At 28.8% G+C, this 20121-nt stretch overlaps 1 long non-coding RNA gene across 1 annotated transcript in view; it reads right to left on the minus strand.

Annotated features, from left to right (window-relative positions):
* Nucleotides 1–3163: 3163 nt before the first annotated feature.
* Nucleotides 3164–20121, minus strand: part of LOC127182250 (uncharacterized) — a 45837-nt gene continuing 28879 nt past the window's right edge. Inside the window, exon 3 of the long non-coding RNA XR_007829864.1 lies at nucleotides 3164–3350. This is a non-coding gene — a long non-coding RNA (uncharacterized LOC127182250). The remainder of the gene's footprint in view (nucleotides 3351–20121) is intronic.

Genomic DNA, 20121 nt, shown 5'->3' on the forward strand with positions numbered 1-20121 from the left:
GCGTTCAGCTGGTGCTGGAAAACATTCTTGCAAGAGACTTTGGAGAGAAACGAGGTTTTACTGAACCTCACCCTGCGCCGTGACTCACCTGTGCAGGTTCCGTGGGTGGATCGAGACGGAGACACTCTGTCTACTGACTTCTGGACCTTGTTATTGATTTTTTCTCCTTGTAATGCATTTGAAATGCAAAATCAATCTTACAGCTGAAGTCAAAAGTTTACATACACCTTGCAGAATCTGCAAAATGCTAATTATTTTACCAAAATAAGAGGGATCATACAAAATGTATGTTATTATTTATTAAGTACTGACCTGAATAAGATATTTCACATTAGAGACGTTTACATATAGTTGAATTGATAAAAATGACCCTGTTCAAAAGTTTAGAGATAGTTGTTCATGAGTCCCTTGTTTGTCTTGAACAGTTAAACTGCCTGCTGTTAATCAGAAAAATCCTTCAGGTCTCACAAATTCTTTGGTTTTTCGGCATTTTTGTGTATTCGCACCCTTTCCAATAAGTGTATGGTTTTGAGATCCATCTTTTCACACTCTGGACAGCTGAGCGACTCATTTGCAACTATTACAGAAGGTACAAACGTTCACTGATGCTCCAGAAGGAAAAACAATGCATTAAGAGGCGGGGGTGAAAACTTTTGAACAGAATGAAGAATGCATTTTTCTTATTTTGCCTAAATATCATATTTTTTTCATTTAGTACTGCCCTTCAGAAGCTACAGAAGACACTTACATGTTTCCCAAAAGACAAAATAAGTGACATTTACCCTGATCTTCAAATTCCAAAAGTTTTCACCCTCTTGTTCTTCATGCATTGTTTTTCCTTCTGGAGCATCAGTGAGTGTTTGAACCTTGTGTAATAGTTGCATATGAGTCCCTCAGCTGTCCTCAGTGTTAAAAGATGGATTATTTTCTCTTGTGGACTATATGTAAATGTCTTTTATGTGAAATATTCATTCAGGTCAGTACTAAATAAAAAATAACATGCATTTTGTATGATCCCTCTTATTTTGGCAAAAAAAATAGCATTTTGCAGATTCTGCGAGGTGTATGTAAACTTTTGACTTCAACTGTAAAACAAAAAAAAAGAACCATCATGCACTTGAAAAGGATGCGCAAGTGATCGTATCCCATAAGAAAGAAACAAAAAAGTTCTCAAATGTGCAAATTAAAGAAATGCACATTACTTTTGCTTGAAGAATTCACTTAAATTGAAGAATCTGTCATCATTTAGTCATCCTCAAGTTGTTACAAACCTGTATGAGTTTCTTTCATCTGCTGAACATAAAAGAAGTTATTTTAAATAATGTTGGCAACAAAAAAAAAAAGTTGACGGTACCCATTGACTTCCATAGTTTTTTTTTTCCATGCATGGAAGTCATTGGCTACCAGCCACGTTTTGACTACCAACATTCTTTGAAATGTCTTTTTTTATGTTCAACAGAGGAAAAAAAACTAGAAGTTTGTAACAACTTAAGAATGAGTAAATGATGACTGAATTTTCATTTTTGGATGAACTGTCTCTTTAAGACTTCTGCTTCTCAGAAGTTTCTCCTGCAAAACACTCACTCTCTTCTGACATATCAGAAGTCAGAAATGTCTCAAACTATGCTCAGATTTTGGAAGATACACTTTTAACATTGATTTTTCAAAGTTGTAAACAAAACAAAGATTATTAGAGAATGTTATAGAAGACTAAAATTTAAATCTTTAATTTAAAATTTAAAAATTTAAAATTTAAACTTTAATTTAATGCAATGCCATTCACAAAACCAGTCATAAAGGTTTTTTATTTATTTTAATAATAATGGTCCATTTTTCTGAATAAATAAGCTTTCCATTGATGATACAACTATTTGAAAATCTGAGGGTGCAAAAAAATCAAAATATTGAGAAAATCTCCACTGAAGTTGTCAAAATTTAATATCCTAATGACTTTGGCCTAAACAAAAAATCAATCATTTTTCCCCATACAGTGTATTTTTGGCTATTTCTTCTTAAAACTGGTTTTGTGGTCCAGGGTGACATTTTTAAACAGTTTTAAAGTAAATTCTACACATTTTGTTTTAGTGCACCAAACAAATGACAAAAGATCTCAACGTGCTGCTCCCCACATTCATTTTATAGCTTTATAATCTTACTAAACGACAGCTAGTGACTCATTTGTGTTTGTTTTATTTTTCCTCAGGAATTTTAAGAGAAATGTTCTGAGCTATGAATGGAAACAGTCTTTTGTGGAAGCTGAATTGCAATTTGACATGCAGTAAAGTGCGATATCAAATAAAACATTTATGATCGTGTGTGTGGCAGTAAAAGAATTTGAGTGTAGTTACGTAACCATCGATACTCTACTGTCCGTCTGCTCTGGTATTTGTGTCTGCCGAAGTATGATAAGATGGTCAGTCAGCAGTTCTGATGCGTTTAATGTCGTCTGATTGTCTGTGTGTGTGTTTGTATGAGGCTGTAAAACACATCCAGCAACACACACACACCAAGCTCTCGGTCAACCGAGGACAACCACACCTACCTCATGTTATGGTGCCATACTTGAACTCTGTTCCAAAACTTCGAGAGCTGCCTACCGCCTACACAAGACAGCATCATAATTGACATGGGACCATATTCATTCTATCCCTTTACCCTCTAAACAGAAAGCTACTGGCATTTTTTGAATGTCAAAAACACTGTTTTTAAGCAATTTGGTTTATGAGGACACAGGAAGTGGAAACCACATAAACCATGTTTACGTTGAAATACTCGTGTCATTACACACACTTGTGTCCTCACAGACCGTGCATGCTAGATCACATGCTCAAAAAAAACACCTAATGCCTGATTTATAAGCTTGTTTCCTCATAAGGACCAAAAAATGGTATGGAGGAAACATTTGGTCGTCGTAACGTAGGGAATACCAATACACACACACATATACAAACACACACCCATGCAGTCGCTGAGGTCACATGGCCGATTCGTAAGGTGACTCACGCTATAAATACAACACAAAGGAAGAGTTCATCCAATGTTCTCTAGCAGTTCCCATCCAAGCGCTCATGACTCACACATGCACTCACAATACAGCAGGCCGGCCACAGAAAGATCCGTTCCTCACCTTTGTTTGGGAACGCTCCTTACACTCTTCACACAAAAGCGGGTTAAGGAGAGTAACCCGGGCCGGCTGGACTAGTGTTACCACTCGAGCTGATCCCTCAGGGTACGACGCTTCACAATAGACAGATTCAACCGTTGATATCTTCTGCTATTTACATTTCTTTTCTTGGCACTTTCACATGAAAGCAGCAGCAGATTAGGCCTCCAAGTGTTCTAGAAATAGACTGGATTGGGGAACAGATTAGAAATATATTGGTTAGGGAATGTTAAATGATTATCAAATAAACAACAAGAAGAATAAAAACAAGTGCATAGGCTTAAATGATTATATGGGACATTCTACAGAATTGGTGCAAACTGCTGTCCCACAACCAAAAAATCTTTGATCTTAGATGTTTATTCATATCCCTCTATTATCCATTGAAACCCACAATAATATTTCAAATATCAGTAAGCTTAATATAAATAAAATCATCATTTATTGTTTACTTTTAATTGGGAGGTGGCTGTCCTGAACACTAACCTCTAAATTTCAACTGAAATAATTTTTGTATTTTTTCCGTTGTTGTTTTTAAAAGTATCTTTTTGATTCAAAAGTTCAAAAAAAAAAAAAAAAAAAGGATATTTTCGGTATAAACTATGCAAAAAAAAAAATCGTCCCGTATTCTTCATGTCACTACCGAAACAGTGTATGTTTTTTAGTCCATTGGCTCAGACTGATTTTAACTAAACCCATAAATTTATGATCAGGAAATATTCCTGTGTCCCCTCTCTCATAGCTACAAGATGTGAGTAGATACGTCTTATCATTTTGAGGTAAATGTGTTCAACAGTCTAAAAAAAGTGTGTAACTTTAAGGAGCGTCACTACCTTTTTCTGCAATTAAGCACACATTTTTTGCAAGTTATTCCATAACATCTTTTTTTTAATATGTGTACAACTGTTCAGAACTATGCTAGCTAACCATGTGCTGATTAGCATATTTGAGCTAGGTTCACAAGTATCTAAAATTGTCACTACCGAAACAGTTGGTGGAGTTTCGGTAGTGACATCTTTGTTTTTTTGGGTGTTATTCCACAGAATTGTTTCAGTAGTGACAAAAGGGAACACATAATCTTCATATTTGGGGGAAATAAACAAAATTTAAGTACAGCTATGAGTTTTTTTTGTATTTTAGTATGTTTTTGTATTATTTTAGTATGCAAGTTAAAATTCTGTAATGTGATGTGGTCGCTACCAAAGCATTACTGTCACTACCGAAACATGGGATTTTGTCAAAGATAAAGTATACTGAATTATAAACTAAGATGTTATAATAGTTTTTGATTCACTATATATTCAACCTACCGGATTCTTAACTCTGAAATCAGTATGATCAACTTTTTGCCTTTTACAAAGAGAAACTGTATTGGAAATACAACAAATCTCATAAATTACACTTGAAATATTGTTAAAAAATAAATTGTTATGGATTTACCTCTACAAAATTAATAAAGTAGCAAAAAAATAAATAAATAAATAAATAATATATATATATATATATATATATATATATATATATATATATATATATTTACAATCTAGATGTAAGCTAAATCTTAATAGGTCAATATAACCCTTTTAATTATACTATTATTACTGTGTTTTGGTAGTGACAAATTTGGGTAGAGGACAAATATTCCAAAACTTTCTGAAAATAATATATAAGAATAATTACTAGAAATGTGTACCCTGAATATTATACAATTTGCATACATACACATTTTTTTGGAAAAATGTTTTCAACTCTGACTTTGGACCAATTCTGTAGAAAGGCCCATATACAGGAGTTTTGTGTGTGTGTGTGTGTGTGTGTGTGTGTGCATTTTTTTCCCATTGGAAAAAGTTACTTGTGATTACGGTTGTGCATTCGGTTACTACTTGCTGCCTAAGAATGTGATCATAAATCTTCAGTAACAGATCTTTGTCATATTTAAACACAAATGAAGAGAAACTATTTTTTTTTTTTTTGCAATGTCATGACAATTACACACATTAAAACTTGATATTACAATATAATAAATTATAAAATTATAAATGATAAAACACAAATTATAATATATTATATACACTTATTATATTTATATTTTATATATTTATTATATTTATATTTTTATTTTTTATATTATTATTTTTTATTAATTTATTTGTTTATATTAAATAGATAAGAAATATATAAGCATATTTCTCATTGTCATTAGTAATGTGGAAAAAATAATCCTATATTGCTTATACTGTAAAATAATTATAGAGTGTTGTGCTGTCTTTAACTTATGCTGATTTAAATTACAAAAATTAAATCCAGAATTACAAAAGTAAATGTTTACAAATATAAAAAAGTCTACAAATTAGTATTTACATGTGCTTTATTGGGACCTTACATATACATATTAAGAAAAGCCTCATAAAGATGTTGTGGCATGGTTGCAATATTTTTATAACAATTAAGCATATTTTTTCATCCAAATCTCATAAAAAAAAAAAAAAATTTTTTTTTTTTTAATTGTTATTAATTCCAGTGAGATTAACCTGACCTGGATATGTTTTTGTGATTTATTTACAAATAAAATAAATGTTTACAAATGCATTAAAAAAAATCACAAATGATCATTTAAATGTGCTTTATTTTCAAGAATCATAATGGATCTTAAAAATGACCATATATATATATATATATATATATATATATATATATATATATGTATGTATATATAAATGATGTTTTTAAATGATGTGGTACTGTCTTTAACTTATGCTGATTTAAATTACAAAAATTAAATAAATAATTATGAAAACAAATATGTAATCAAATATGTAATAAATAATAACATTTATTAAATATGTAATGAATAACAATCTATTTTTTCCCCATGATTTTGGGATTAAATGTGACCAGATTTATTTTAAGATGTACATGAATAACATTAAGCTGTACTTTAATTTACATGCACATAAAAACATTGTGTTTCCAAAATGATCTTTTTCATTATCGTAATGAGAATTTAATGAGAATTATCACTGAGAATAATGAGAATTACAAGCAAACTCAATAGTAAAACACATAATAATATTACTGTAAATGAAGGGAAATGAGCTTAAATGTCACAATTCAAAAAAGGCCTTCATTTTCTTATGCAAAATGTAATTTCACATTATTTTCGAATAAGTTTCAAATGATAAAAAATTACCTGGAAATGTACATTTCAACCCAGTTGTCTTGACCTTTTAACTCGATTCTACATTACACACAGTAAATCCTCCTCTTTTCATCATTTTAACCACAAGCGTCTTACATAATCTGATGGAGCGTGTTAAATAGGTTTCTTTTTTAAACTCTGATTAGTAAAAGTTAATCACCATCATCCTCCTTGTAGGAAACAGTGATAAAACACACATCCTGCTTGTAAGTAGTTAATCAGAGTCACTGACTCAACATGCATTGTGTTCTCTGGTGATGTAAGTTAGTGTATTGTGTTTGGGAAACAGATGAAAGAATTCGTCCCACAAAAACAAACGAGAAACGTAGATCACGCTGTCGATTATGTATTCTTGTGTTTCAGTTACACATGCTATCATTACCTATATAGAGCACACTTAAGAACACAGTCCAGATTTACAGGATCTTGTGTAATCTCATACACACACGTCCGTAGACATTACACTCTCTCTAGCCGAGTCTGACCAGCACCTGACTGAAAAACAGCACCGCTGCCATTTTTTAATGAACTAGAAAAACTTTCACTGCTGTGCCTATAAAAGCAAATTTAGGGATGAATTTTAACATGCAGCTGCAACAAATGTGTTTGGAAATGACGCATGACTTGGCTCTATAGCTCATGTTTACAGTAATTACAGGGATTTCTGAGTATATGAAACGTCTTGCAAAATATATATATGATACCACACATCCCCCTTTACTCATGTAGTCTTAAGAAATCACAAAAACATGTCCAGGTCACATTTAATCCCAAAATCATACAGAAAAATACATTATTATTTATTACATATTTAATTAATGTTATTATTTATTACATATATTATTAAAGATTTGTTTTCATAATTCATATTTAATTTTTGTATTTTAAATCAGCATAAGAAAAATAATGTTAAAAAATACTTTACTATGTTTTTTGTTCTTCTTTTTTTCCAGATCACATTTAACCCCAAAATCATAGGTGAAAATAATTGTAAAAAATGTAAAAAGAAAAAAAAATATTAATTTAAATTTTGTCATTTATATCAGCATAAGTTAAAGGCTGTACAATAAATAGTACAATATTTATTGTATACATATAGTAATACTATATGATTATTTTTAGATATTACACTGAGAATGAGATTTTTTAATGATATTTGAGATAAAAAAAATATGCTTATATATTCCATACGTCTTTATGAGGCTTATATATATATATATATATATATATATATATATATATTGGTAATTTGTAAACATTTATTTTTTTTGTAAAGAATTTTAAAAAACATATCATCCAGATCACATTTAATCCCAAAATCATTGAAAAAAATATTTTTAAAAAATGTGACACATATGAATTAAATATTATTTATCACATATTTTATTGCATATTTGTTTTCAGAATTCTTTATTTAATTTTTTTTTAAATTTATAACAGCATAAATTAAAGGCACTATAATAAATAGTACAATTATATTAAAATACTTTGCAATATAAATACTATATGATTATTTACTATGTTTTTTAAAATGATATTTGGGATAAAAATGTGCTTAATTGCTATAAAAAAAAATATATATATATATATTATTATTATTATTATTATTATTATTATTATACATATTAGCAGTACAATAAATAGTACAATTATGTAAAATACTATATGTATACTATATATTTTTAGACATTACACTAATGAGAATGAGATTTTCTAATGATATTTGGGATAAACTTTGCTTAATTGCTATAAAAAAAAAAAATAATGCAAACATACCACAACATCTTTATAAGTCTTTTTACGGTCCTTTTTTAAGGATTCCTGACAATAAAGCACATGTAAATACTCATTTGTGGACTTTTTACATTTGTAAACATTTATTTTTGTAATTCTGGACTGAATTTTTGCAATTTAAATCAGCATAAGTTAAAGGCAAACAACAAATAGTGAAATACTATATAAATACATTATAATATAAGCAACATATGATTATTTTTCCACATTATACTAATAAGAATGAGAAATATCCTTAATTGTCACGAACATTATATAAAATTCTCCCAAAATACTGATGCTTTTTGAACTGTTTTATCTACAAAGAACCATATACCAACTCAAGAACCTTGCACAAACAAAAACCTAAAGCATTCTAAAGAACCGCTGAAGAACCTTTATTTTCAAGAAGTTGCGTGGAAATTCAAGCTAACGAGTTTCTAACATGCCTGAGCTCTGGATTGTGTCCTTCTGGTCAGTCTGTGGTCGGCCTCTCGGCCTTGAGTATGTGCGACCGCAGTTCTGGCCAGAATATGGGGCCCTCGACTGCCTCGAGCCCTGAGTAAACAACATACACAGGGCCTGACCCAGATCAAAAGCCTCCTTTCCCAGAGCCACAACCAGGAGAAACTCTGCTGACCAAAGACGCTATATTTGGAACAAGGGCGCACATTCTTTTTCCTAGAATGAGGTGTTTTAAGCAAGTGCTGCTGAGAAAGAGCTGCTTTTTTTTTAAGAGGTCCAGGATTTCACAGAGCAAGTTCTGTTTGACCTACTGACTGTTTCATGTCAAACACGCTTTTTTGGAAAACGTGTGAAGATTGTAGAAGTTTTTGCAATTTGTGAAACAGCACTTAAGAATGCACTGGTGTCACTTTAGGAGGAAAGAGTTTCATATTTACTCAAATTTTGAGAGGTCACTGCTTGGTGACCAATTGCTTGGTGATTATTAATCAAGGATGCATTAAACTCATCAAAAGTGACAGTAAAGACATTTATAATGTTACAAAAGATTTCTATTTCAAATAAATCCTGCAATTTTGAACTTTCTATTCATCAAAGAATCCTGAAAAAAATATGTATCACAGTTTCCCTAAAAGTAAAAATGTTTTCAATATTTATAATAATTAAAAATGTATTAGAATGATTTCTGAAGGATCATGTGACACTGAAGACTGAAGTAATGATGCTGAAAATTCAGATTTACATCAGAGGAATACATTTCATTTTAAAATATATTCAAATAGAAAACAGTTATTTTAAATTGTAATAATATTTCACATTTTCACTGTTTTTTACTGTATATTTAAGCAAATATGAACAGCCTTGGTGAGCAAAAAACTCTTCTTTCAAAATTGTGATAAACAGCAGAATTTGGGTAAATATTTCACCAAACAAAGACCTAAAATGCTGCACAGAGACTAAAATGATATGTTTTTATTAAAAGCATTACTGTCTAAACAAACTTTTACTAAAATGATTTCTATTTGAAATAAATGCTGTTCTTTTGAACTTTCTATTCATCAAAAAATCCTGAAAAAAAAAAAATCACAATTTCCACAAAAATAAAAAAGTTTTAGAAATTGATTTTTGACTAGGAGAAAAGAGATTCATTTTACTGAAATTTTGGGAGGTCACTGCTTGGTTTAAAGTAGTTAAACTAAACTAAAGTTTCATATTCAATGTTTTCAGTAAAGACATTTATAATGTTACAAAAGATTTCTATTAAAATAAATCCAGCTATTTTGAACTTTCTACTCATCAAAAAATTCTGAAAAAAAAAAATCAGTTTCCCTAAAAGTAAAAATGTTTTCAATATTTATAATATTTAAAAACATTTCTTGAGCAGCAAATCAACATATTAGAATGATTTCTGAAGGATTATGTGACGCTGAAGACTGAAGTAATGATGCTGAAAATGCAGATTTGACTCGCAGAAATAAATTTCATTTTAACAGATATTCAAATAGAAAACAGTTATTTTAAACCATAATAATATTTCACATTTTTACTCTATTTTAGTGTATTTTTAATCAAATAAGAACAACCTTGGTGAGCAGAAGAACTCACCGACCGATTTGAATTAAAATGTTATAAACAGCACAATTTGGGTATATTTCACCAAACAAAAGACCTAAATTATGGCCTTAGTAAAGCTGCATGTGCAATAAAACATTTGTTTGTAAAACATTAAATATCTGATGTCATTCCTGTTTTTCTTAATCTCACCACATAAATCATGAGAGTTATCAAGCATGTCATTACGGAAACCGTAACAGGCCTCAGTGTTGACAGTAACAGGGGTATTTGTTTTTGTTATTTAATGATTGGTGACCACGACTATTATGCGGTAGAGATAAAATTCCGACTAACTACCATAAGCATCTTCTCATTGTGTGAAGAAGTCACACTTTTTTATTGTCACTGATAAAAGCTACCAAACGCGGTTTTGCATATTTCTTGCATCATACTGCATAAAAACAATGCAGTGACAATGCAGATGGCAATCCCATCCCCACTGCCTTTTGAGAATGTGCAGTAGCTTGTAAATAGCGATTTCCGCAAATAAAACCACAGAATTCGAGAGAAAATGAAGGAGTGACAGTGCTTACTGTAAACGTCCACGGCTCCCGTGTTGCGCAAAACACATTTGTACCGGAAGTCGCCTTGATGCATGGTAAGGGAATGTTTATCTGGAAGGACGTGATGAAAATGCTGTCACTTTATGAAATGTTTATTAAAGTCAGTGACATGGGACAGTGTGACCTGAACATTAGTAAAGTAAATCTGATTACTCACTGTAGTGATAATACAAAACATTGCACTCCTTCTTAAACCTCGAGTTCATGCCAATGCAATACTGAACAATGGAGAACTGAAAGTGCAAAGAGAGAGTGACGAGAGCATTCATGGAGCTTTAGTATCACCAAAATGATACAAATAAAACGAAAAATTAAAATAACAATAAACACATCACTAAAAATGAGAACCAGTAATAGTAATGCTTGACAGCAAACAGCACAAATGGAAAAAAGTACTGTGCATAATAAAATAAAATAAAATAAAAAATAAAACAAAATATGTAATAATAAAAAAAATAATAATAGTATTTAATAAAATAATTTAAATCGAGCAAAAAATAAAATAAAATAAAAGGGCAAAAAAGTAAAAAACAAAAATTTCAAATGAATAATAATGAACACATCACAAAAAATGAGAACCAGTAATAGTCATACTTGACTTAGCAAAGAGCATAAATAAAAAAAAGAACTGTGCATAATACAATAAAATAAAATAAATGTAATAATAAAAAAAGAATAAGAGTATTTAATAAAATAATTAAAATCGAGCAAAAAATAAAATAAAATATGTTATAATAAAAAAAATAAATAACAGTATTTAATAAAATAAAATTAAGCAAAAAACAAACAAAAATAATAATAAGAAAATAAAATAATAGGGCAAAAGACAATAAAATAAAATGAAAATACCAGCATATAATACCAAATACACACACCAGCAATAGTCATGCTTGGCTTAGCAAACAGCACAAATGGAAAAAAGTACTGTGCATAATAAAATAAAATATAATAAACGATAAAACAAAATATGTAATAATAAAAAAATTAATAATAGTATTTAATAAAATAATTAAAATAGAGCAAAAAATAAAATAAAATAAAATAAATGTAATAATAAAATAAATGTAATAATAAAATATGAATAATAGTATTTAATAAAATAATTAAAATTGACCAAAAAACAAAATAAATAAATAATAATAATAATAAACAAATCACTAACAATGAGCACCCGTAAGAGTGAATAGTGCTTAACTTAGAAAATATACTTAAAGATTATTTTTGAAAAAATGTATGTGCATAAATAAATGTAATAATAATAAAAAATTGAATAACAGTATTAAATAAAATAATTTAAATTATAAATTTAAAATAAATATTATTTTATATTTATTATTATAAAATAATTTATAATAATAAATAGTGAGCACCAGTAATAGTGAATAGTGCTTGACTTAGAAAATATATTGATTTAAAGATTAATTTTTCAAAATGTATATACATAAATAAAATAATGGCAGTGTTAGAGCAAACAGAACAAATAAAAAAAAACATGTATGTATAAATAAAATATTAAAGTTTTGATCACATAACTAACACTAATATAAGCACTAGCTTTCTTGACCTAGCAAACAGCCCAAAAGCAAAAAGAAAATGGCATTGGCTTGGCATTCTGGTCAAATAATGAACCAACAAGGAGATGCTAAAAAATTACAGCTGATATTGATTTCAGTTCAAACACAAAAAAAATGGTCAAAAATGGCTGAGTATATTGCATTGTGGGATACAGTATCTGTGCTCCTGATATACATTTTGGCAAATGCAATCCAGATTTTTTTACTATGCATACAATAAATGCATCCTACACACAGTATACATACTGCCAAAACAGCACACGTAGCACAGTATTCTGAACACAACTAGAAAATATGAGTGAGCGCTTCATTCCCACTGCCGTCTAAACATGGCAAACGTCTGTGAGGTCATGAGTGTTTGTTTAGACAGCGTGTTTCCACTGTTCAGCACAAACAGAGGAAACGTCTCTACATGCATGTGAAAGCATGAACCTGCTGCTGTTTAAACACATACGATGTTACTGCGTGTTTGTGTGCATGTGATTTCCTGCAGCACGACTCAACTTTCCAGTGCAAACAACAGACATTTTCATCTCACTACAGCTTTAGACTAAAAAAGTAATGCATTTTTTGTGTATGTATGTTCTCTCTTTTTTGCACTGTAAAAATAATGCATCAATTTTGTAATAAAAATGCAATGCAATTTTTTTTTTTTTGCAATTATTATTTAAGGAATCAGGCAATTCATGTCTGGAGCACAAACACTGCAAGGCGATGCACACATACAACATAATTTGCATAATTGCATAATTTAGTAAACACTACACTACATTCCAGTTGTGTCCTGCGTACTATAAAATAAAATGTAGTATATAAAAAAAAAAATTACATTTAAAGTAAAAGAATACTATTGCACACTATTAAAAAAGAAATTATACAATCAACTGCATTAAAAAAAAAAAATAAAAAAAAAATATATATATATATATATATATATATATATATAGTATTGCAATTATTTTTGCAATTATTATTTAAAGAATAATTAATGTCTTGAGCACAAACACTGCAACACGATACATACATTCACTAACCGCAATTATAAATGCTAATAATAGTGATGCATAATTTTGTGAACACCACAAAAAAAAAAACACTACAAAACCACTATGACACTACAAAAAAAAAAAGGTACAGTCCACAAAATAAAATAAAATAAGTATTTTCCAGTTGAGTCCTGCACAAAAAAAAACATAATCAAAATTTCTAATAAAATAATACTATTGCACACCATTAAAAAATAAATTGTACTACATATTGCTTTTAAAATAAAAAAGAAATATTATACTAATATATATATATATATATATATATATTTTTTTTTTTTTCCTCCAGCTTTAATTACAGAAATAAATTACATAAAATGTTTAAAAATAATTTAGTGCACATTACAATAAAAAAAAACAGTTCTGCCAATAAAATAAAATGAAATAAAATATGTAATAATAAAAAATACAGAATAGTATTTAATTAAATAAAATTTATCAAAAAATAAAATATAATAAAATAATAGGGCAAAAGACAATAAAATAAAATGAAAATACCAGCATACAATACCAAATAAACACACCAGCAATAGTCATGCTTGACTTAGCAAACAGCACAAATGGAAAAAAAAGTACTGTGCATAATAAAATAAAATAAAATAAAAAATAAAACAAAATATGTAATAATAAAAAAATAATAATAGTATTTAATAAAAATAATTACAATTGAGCAAAAAATAAAATAAAATGTTATAATAAAAAAATAAATAACAGTATTTAATAAAATAATAGGGCAAAAGACAATAAAATAAAATGAAAATACCAGCATATAATACCAAATAAACACACCAGCAATAAATAAAATGCACTATAAAAATTTTTTTTTTTAAATTTAAAATAAAATAATACTATTGCACTATTAAAAGTTGTACTATTTACTGCTTTTAAAATAAAATAACAAAAAAAAATAAAATATATATATATATATATATATACACACACACACACACACACACACACACACACACATATATATATATATGTATATATATATTGTGAACACTACAATTAAAAAAAAAACAGTTCTATTAAAAAAAATAGTACTTTCAAGTTGAATCCTGCATACTATTAAATAAAATGTACTATACAAAAACTATATTAAAATTTAAAATAAAATAATACTATTGCACTATTAAAAATTATGCTATGTACTGCTTTGAAAATAAAAAATAAATTATATATATATATATACACTACCATTCAAAAGTTTGGGGTCAGTACATTTTTATTGTTTCTTTTCTTCTTTTTTTTTTTTAAGAAATTAATACTTTTATTCACCAAGGATGTATTAAGCTAATAATTAAAAGTTTATTAAAAGTTAATAATAAATAATTTACATTGTTATAAAATATTTATATTTTGAATAAACACTGTACTTTTTAAACTTGTTATTCATGAAAGAATCCTGAAAAAAAAAAAAAAAAACAGGTTCCAAAAAATATTTGGCAGCACAACTGTTGATATTATCCAACATTGATCATTCTAATAATAAATCCGCATATTAGAATAATTTCTGAAGGATCATGTGACACTTAAGACTGCAGTAACAGCTGATAAAAATTCAGCTTTTCATCACAGGAATAAATTCTATTTTAAAGTATGTTAAAATAAAAAACATTATTTTATATTGTAAAAACATTTTGCAATATTACTGTTTTTTTTTTTCTATATTTTTAATCAAATAAATGCAGCCTTGATGAGCATAAGAGACTTCTTTAAAGACTATTACAAGTCTTACTGACCCCAAACTTTGAATGGTAGTGTATATATATATATATATGCATTCAATTGATCAAAAATGACAGTAAAATGTGTGTAAAAGTGTACTATGTATCTGTGAAAGAAAATAAATTAAAGTAAAATAGAAAGTGTAATAAGAGATCTGAGGTTTCATCACATAACTAACACTAATATGAACACTAGTAATAGTGACGCTTGATTTAGCAAGCAGCACAAATAAAAAAAACGGCCTACGATTATTCCTGGAACATAAAACGTCAATAATAGTGCTTTCATGTCCACCGACCGCAGAACTACGAGCGTATTTGTACAACAACAGCGAGGTCCAGGAAAGCGACGGGAGGCCGCAGCCGCTCTCGCTCTCCAGCACCTTCTATCAACAGGAAACATCTTTTCACGGGCCAGGAAGTGTCACTGTCTAATTGGCTTGGTGTGATTCAACGAGAGCGGTTTTCTCAGCCAATGGGAGGGCGCTTATTTTGAGCGGCGGTATAAAAGACGAAGCGCTCGCAGATCTCACAGCACACGCCGGCGGTGAGCTCACAGGAACGGCAGGCCTCTGCTGAGTTACACCGCTGCTCTGAGTCACTTCACAAGCACTTGCTGTAAAGTCAGGGTAGAAAAAATGACTCACAAAACACACAGATGTTCTCATGGGCCCATGTCATTCCCCTATAGCGCACTCAGTTCATCCTTTGGCCCAATGAAAGAAAGAAAACACAGAAATTTGGGCAGCAACTCAACATGAACCATGTCGTTTTACAACGTTGTACTATTTCATTGAGTACAGAACATTCTGCAATGGCTAAATTATATAAAAAGCATTATTTATTTATACTTTTGTGTGTTTGTTCCAAATGGCGGTGGATTGTCAATCCAGTTTAGAATAAATTTAAAAATGATGTAAAAAATGTGGGTATTGCAGTCAAGTCTCTTCCCAGGCTGCATTTATTTGATTAAAAATACAGTAAAAACAGTAAAACTGTGAAATTGTTTTACAATTTCAAATATCTGCTTTCTATGCGAATATATTGCAAAATGTAATTTATTTCTTTGATCAAATCTGAATTTTAAAAATGAATCATTAGAAGTTAGTGTTAGAAATTATTACTAGCATATTAACTAATAAAAATAAAAAAGGAAATTTTAAATAAAATAATACTATTGCATATTATTAAAAAATAATATTGCATTTAAAATAAAAAACTAAATATATTAAAATAAAAAAATATATATAACATTCAGCGTAACATTTTTGTGTAAATGGCGATGCATTTTATTTCTTAGAATTATCTGATGAGTAGAAAGTTCAAAAGAACAGCATTTATTTGAAATAGAAATATTTTGAAACATTATAAATGTATTTACTGTCACTTCTGATCAATGTAATCCATCCAAATTATGAATTTCTTAAAAAATAATAATAATAATAATAATGATAATACCAATAAAAAATAAAACAGTACCTTCCAGTTGAGTCCTGCATAAAATAAATAATAGTACCTCCCAGTTAAGTCATGCTAAAAAATAAAAATAAAATAAAATAAAGAGTAGCTTCCAGCTGAGTCCTGCATAATACAAAATAAAATAAAATACTACTGCATACAATAAAATGCTATTAATGTTATACATACTGTTAAAACAAATAAAATAAAATAAAAAATGAATCATTAGAAGTTAGTGTTAGAGATTTTACGACATTAACTCATACAAATAAAAAAAGGAAATTAAAAATAAAATAATACTATTGCATATTATAAAAAAATTAAAATGTACTATATATTGCTTTAAAAAAACTAAATATATTAAAAATAAAATAAAATAAAATAAAAATAAATTAAAATATATATATAATATTTTGCGTAACATTTTTGTAAAAAATAGTGATACATTTTATTTTATTCAGGATTATTTGATGGGTAAAAATTTAAAAAGAACACCATTTTTATTAAATATAAATTTTACAACATTATAAATGTATTTACTGTTACTTTTGATCAGTGTAACCCATGCTTGATGAATGAAGCATTAATTTCTTTCAAAAAAAATGCTAAAATAGTAGTACAACCAGAAAGACAGTGAGACATACTTTAAGTATCTCTAAAGGATTAGTTCGCCCCAAAATCTAATTTAATCATCTTTTACACACCCTCATGTTGTTTCAAACCTAGTAACACACACTTATAATCAAGTTCAAAATATTAGACCCCATTGACTTTCATTGTATGGACACCTCTTAATTTTTAAGTGAGCTATCCCTTTACCCTTTAAGGCCTTCAATACTAATCAAGTGCTTTCTAAAAGCGTAACCAAGCTGCATGCATGAGGTCATGTGGTTAACTTTTCAAATGTAGGTCTGCAAACAACATCACCTTGCAAGCGAAAAGGCTACAATTGACTCGTGGCATTATAGTCAATTAAGCTTTTGGAATTGACTTGGCGTCTCGTATGTGGGGCATTTCAGAATGGTACAATTATGTGTCAGCATCTTCCTGTCATTTGTGCAAGGGCAAAGCATAGCTAAAGGTCCCAAAAATATCCCCAGCCCGTTCCTTTATGGGAGCAAAAGAGCCGAACGGCCTCGGCACGCTGGCGGAATTCTGTAATTAGCACACGCCGCTCCGGAGACAAAAGGACTGCCGAGGGTCAGGAAGGAGAACAATCCTACGGCCCGAGCACATTCCAAGAAAAGCCCAGAGCGTAGGAATCATGGGTACCTACGACTCCTTCACACCAGACTGCGACACGGTGAGTCACCTCGGCTAAAAGCGGACCATGACATAAACGCCGTGTTCGGAAAATGCGCCGTCTCCTACAGAGCAGGTTGAATGGTGATTGTCCATACGCTCATCCAAAAAAAATGTAATTAAATTATAAATAAAAAATGCAAATGAATGAGTGAATTAAATTATAAATAAAAACGTAAATAAATAATACATTAAAAATAAATAATAATATGTGTATTCATTAAATGTAAAAATATATATTATTTAAATTATATAAAAACAATTTACCTTTAAGACGACTCCAAAACCACTAAAAAAATTTCATTACTAGATTCGAACTGATATCTATGGTAGATTTTTGCATTTTGCTCCATTTGCCGGTCTACAGTTTTGTTTCATATGTATGCATCCCTCTGAAGAACTTCTACAAAATGATTATAGTTTTTACTTTCAAAAACTATAAACTTGACTATACTTTACAGTAAAATTACATATAATATGATGTAAATTATTTGCAATTTTACAAGGTACTGTAGCATTTTTACTGTATTTTTTGTAAACATTTACAAATATTTTTACAATCTAGCTTTGTGTTTTGAGTCTGTTTCTCATATTAAGCCAACATACGCCTTTAAAAGATTTGTTATACAGTGCAAAAGTCATATAAACATCATACAAATAATTTTTGCTACATACAAAGTTCAAAATTAGCAATTATTTAAAATAGAAATCTGTTGTAACATTATAAATGTCTTTCCTGTCACTTTTGATCAATTTGGACAATATTTATGCTACTTTTATGGTGCTTTTTTGCCTTTTTTGTAGGTTGTTGTTATAAATCACAGTGCAAGTTCAATGCCATCTCTTCAAAAGAGAATACTGCACATCTTAAAATAAAATTAAATATAGTTTTTACTTCCAAAAACCATGAACTTGACTGTATTTTACATTAAAATGACATATAATATGACATAAATTATTGGCAATTTTATATTGTATATGATACGGTACTGTATTTACACTAGCATTTTCACTGTATTTTTCTGTAAAATTACATTTTTTACAGTCAATCTTTGGTTTTGGGTCTATTTTTTTTATGAGATAAAAAAATATAAGAGATTTGTAATACATTGCAAAAGTCATATAAACAACATATTGCTGATTTGCTACTCAAGAAACATTTATCATTATTATTAATGTTGAAAACGGCTATGCAGCTTAATATTTTTATGGATTTTTTGATAAATGCAAAGTTCAAAACAAGCATTTATTTGAAACGGAAATCTTTTATTGCATTATAAATGTCTTTACTGTCACTTTTAATCAATTTGGACAATATTTGTGCTACTTTTAATATTTGTGCTTTTTTGTCTTTTTTTGTCTTTTCTGGAGGTTGTTACTATAAATCACAGTGCAAGTTCAATGCAATCTCTTCAAACGAGCATATTGCACATCTTAAAATAAAATTAAATATAGTTTTTACTTCCAAAAACCATAAACTTGACTGTATTTTACAGTCAAATTACATTTAATACGACGTAAATTATTTGCAATTTTATACTGTATATAATACGGTACTGTAAACTTACAATCAAGATCTTTACACTAGTATTTTTACTGTATTTTTCTGGAAAAATTTATTATTTTTTTTTTTTTTAAGTCTTACAATGTGTTTTGGGTCTGTTTTTCATATAAAGCTAGCATATGACTTTAAATATTTGTAATAGAGTGCAAAAGTCATATAGACAAAATCTTGCTGATTTGCTGCTCAAGAAACATTTATCATTATTATTAATGTTGAAAACGGCTGTGCTGCTTCACATTTTTATGGATTTTTTGATAAATGCAAAGTTCAAAACAAGCATTTATTTGAAACGGAAATCTTTTATTGCATTATAAATGTCTTTACTGTCACTTTTAATCAATTTGGACAATATTTGTGCTACTTTGATAGTGCTTTTTTGCCTTTTTTTGTCTTTTCTGGAGGTTGTTACTATAAATCACAGTGCAAGTTTAATGCAATCTCTTCAAACGAGCATATTGCACATCTTACAATAAAATTAAATATAGTTTTTACTTCCAAAAACCATAAACTTGACTGTATTTTACAGTCAAATTACATTTAATACGACGTAAATTATTTGCAATTTTATACTGTATATAATACGGTACTGTAAACTTACAATCAAGATCTTTACACTAGTATTTTTACTGTATTTTTCTGGAAAATTATTATTATTTTTTTTTTACAGTCTTAC

The sequence above is a fragment of the Labeo rohita genome, chromosome 2 (genome assembly GCF_022985175.1).
Source record: "Labeo rohita strain BAU-BD-2019 chromosome 2, IGBB_LRoh.1.0, whole genome shotgun sequence".
In the NCBI taxonomy this organism is placed as follows: Eukaryota; Metazoa; Chordata; class Actinopteri; order Cypriniformes; family Cyprinidae; genus Labeo; species Labeo rohita.